General features: G+C 30.6%; 1 non-coding gene across 1 annotated transcript; it reads right to left on the minus strand.

Annotated features, from left to right (window-relative positions):
- Positions 1–1,372: 1,372 nt before the first annotated feature.
- Positions 1,373–1,479, minus strand: LOC150064138 (U6 spliceosomal RNA). Its single transcript, XR_016535346.1, has one exon. It is a non-coding gene; the product is annotated as a U6 spliceosomal RNA (small nuclear RNA).
- Positions 1,480–3,603: the final 2,124 nt, after the last annotated feature.

The following is a 3,603-nucleotide window of genomic DNA, read 5'->3' on the forward strand; positions in this document are numbered from 1 at the left end:
CTAAATTCCTACGTCCTCTTAAATTTTATTTTTACTTATTTTAGTCAGCTATGTGTTTCTACTTTTTTTATTGGGTTTATAATATTATTATAACTTCAATTAATATAAACATTCAATATGTAATGTCCTAAAATTTACTTTTGAACATTTAAAATGAAATGAGAAATTCATTTCTTTGAGATTTGTACTTAGCCTAATTATGCTTGCAAGTTTTAACAGAATGCTATTTTAATATAGCTCAGAAAAAAAGTGTAAGCTGCCAAGATTTACATATTTAATTGCATTGTTTTATATTACAGTGATAAAATCAGTATGAGAAGGCAGGAGAAATAGATCCAAGGAAAACATTAAAATTCAAAAGAAAATTAAACCATGTATTTTGTAGCAACAATTGATTGTACACCCCAGAGTAGTGAGCTCATGTGTTCGAAACTTTCTAGGCAAAAAAAAAAAAAGAACCACAGTGATAGGAGATGGCTTTGGAGTTTAATCACTATTGTTTCCTGCAAGTAAGGATGAAATCTTCACTTCTTTATCATGACTTAAAATACAAAGTTGTTATCATATTTTAAAAACATTGACTTTGGAGTCATCTCCAGATACCTTCAAAAGCAGCGATGGTGTACGAGTTGATGGTTGTTTTCTTTTCACTGTATAAATAATTAAATGATCCATTTTTTAATCATCTTACATTTTCTTAAACAGAAGGTAAAAATTAAAAACATTTAGAAAAGAGATACAGTTATTACAAAAGAAATTAAATATTATAGTGTTTTTCCCTAAATGACTGCATGTTCGATTATGAGGAAAGTTTGAGGAAATGCCTTATATAATGACATTCCCTTTCATCTTTTTTAAAATTCTATTTTATTTTCGGGGTATTGCATAGAGGGGTTAGATTTACAGTTGTCAGTTAGTAGGTACATCTCCCTCCAGCCCCTCCCAGTCATCTTGTTTTTCCCCTTCCCTTCCCTATTTCAAATAAAAAATAAACATATGTACAATATACCAAGTAACAAAGTCAGATACAGTAACAATATGGGATTAATCATAAGGAGAAAAAAAAGAGAACAGAAATAACATAGTACATTAAGAACAACAATCGCAAGAATAAACCTCTTGTTTCCATATCCTAGAATTCATTTAGTTTAGTTTCATCATATATGGCCATATGTACATACCTTTTGAGTTGTTGTAATCTTCTAGGAGAATCCTAGATATGTACTAATTATTACAAATGAAGGAAACTGTGAAACTTATGTTCCTTTTGGTTGGCTCACTTCACTTAGTATGTTTTTTTTCCAAGTCTTTCAATTTCCTTAGGAATGGGACGGTGTCATATTTCCATTGTGTATAAATACCACATCTTCTTTAAAATGTAAAATGCTTCATGAATTTGTATGTCATCCTTGTGCAGGTTCCTTGCTAATTTTCTCTGTATCCTTCCAATTTTAGTATATGTGCTGCCGAAGCAAACACTCACCTTCCCTTTTCTTTCTTTCCTTCCTTCCTTCCTTCCTTCCTTCCTTCCTTCCTTCCTTCCTTCCTTCCTTCCTTCCTTTCCTTTCCTTTCCTTTCCTTTCCCTTTCTTTCTTTCTTTCTTTCTTTCTTTCTTTCTTTCTTTCTTTCTTTCTTTCTTTCTTTCTTTCTTTCTTTCTTTCTGTCTTTGGGACTAAACTCGGGTCCTGAGCACTGCCCTTGGGCTTTCCTCAAGATAGTGCTCTACCACTTGAGCCACATCAACTTATAGTTGTTCTTATGTATATGGTACTGAGGAATCGAATCAGTGTCTTGGTTCTTGGTTCATGCTAGGCAAGCACTCTTACCAGTAGGCCAAACGGCGGCCACATTCCCTTTCTTAAAACATATTTTGCTTTTACAATTTGTTTTCTCCCTCTAACCATTGATTTATATTCATCAGTATTCTTGAAGTCAGCTTAAAATTGCATGATTATTACATACATACATTAGAATCCCTTTATTGGTTCAAATTAAGTATCTACCAGAGGATGGACTTGATGAGTCATGAGTCTAATAATCATCAAGTTAAGGAAATCCATTAGAATCCACAAACAGAAGGAACTGAGTAAATATTATTTTCTGTTCTTCTAAGTACTCTTTCTATTTTGTCAAATACCCTAACATACATATACTTTTTGTGCAGCATGACATTACAATGAAAAAATTGTTTATTTAGTGCTAGAATATTCATAGAAATTTGGGTTGTCATTGGAGAGATTTTTATCTAAAATTTTAAAGATAAGTACTTTCCCCTGGCTTCTCTTTAAACAAATCTAGTTTGCATTGTGGGAAAAGGGAACTATGGAAGCATCTGAAATAAAGGAAATGGCTGCACCAGAAAATCAGGATGGAAGCAAACTTCAGTAGAATATATTGATGGTCTAATAAAAGAGTATTGAAGATGAATACTTAAAGGAATTTTAAATAGTTTCAATGATATTTCATCAAAACTATTTTAGCATCTGTTAGTGAATACCGAGTAACAGCAAAATTCACTCATTTTAGCTTTGCCTTTTCAAAAAGCTTATTTATCTCTGTACTTAATAACATTTTGTTCTTAAATCAATGTATCACTGTAATCATAAAAATTAAGTATGTTTAAAATCATATTTAATATTTTCCATTCACTTTTGGCTTTTATATTTTTCTTTACTCAATTTGGTTTAAAAATGATATAAGTAAATGCATATATAGAGCCACTTCATCAATAGACTAAAGATGCCAAAATAGTCTTCTCTCTTGTTAGTTTTCTACTGAATATACAGCAGACTAAATATTTTATGGAAATATTTTTCACTTTACCCATTTTACACAGGCATATTAGGCTTAATTAGTCGTTTTTAGTCATAAATTATTCTTAATAACCTGGGGATTATTGCATTAGTCTTAGAATTTATAGGTTTATAAGAAAAGCATATTTGTGAAGAAACAATCTAATTTGCATGCACTAATTAGAAAAGTATTAATTCTAATTTTGAAAATTAGTAATTTAATATTTGGGGTAAATTGGGATAGATAATCATTCTAATTAGTTATGCCAAAGTGTTACTAAGCAAAACGAGTTTAATAGTCTCTTTGAACCTGTAAAGGAAATTTTGGTTGTAATGAATATCTTTGTGTATTATTTTGACCTCTGCTTCAACTACATAATCCCAATTTGTTTTAAATGTTTTCCAGATACAGGACTCTGTGATTAATATCTCTGGCTGTGTTATCTCTGCTGCTAATGAAAAACATTGGGTGTTCCTTCACTTCACATAATGCAAAAGCAGATGAAAAAATTTTACAGGTGAACTCCTTATGAACACTTCTAATTGCTTAGGAACAGTGTTTGAAAATCTCAAGTAATTTGCCATTATTATAATGAATAGCATAAACTGTAATTTTTCATAGTAATTAACTTGTGTCAGCACCATTATTTTTCATTAATAATAAATGAGAAAAAAATGAAAGAACACCCGTAGAAGCAGATGTGCACAATTGTCTCTTTGGTTCTACTTTAGGTTTTGTTTATTTTTAAAGTATTCTCCCTGTTTTCTGCATTATATCTATACAATATTAAACAGTAAAAAATGCAAATGT

The sequence above is a fragment of the Megascapheus bottae genome, chromosome 4 (genome assembly GCF_031878675.1).
Source record: "Megascapheus bottae isolate mThoBot1 chromosome 4, mThoBot2.hap1, whole genome shotgun sequence".
NCBI lineage: Eukaryota > Metazoa > Chordata > Mammalia > Rodentia > Geomyidae > Megascapheus > Megascapheus bottae.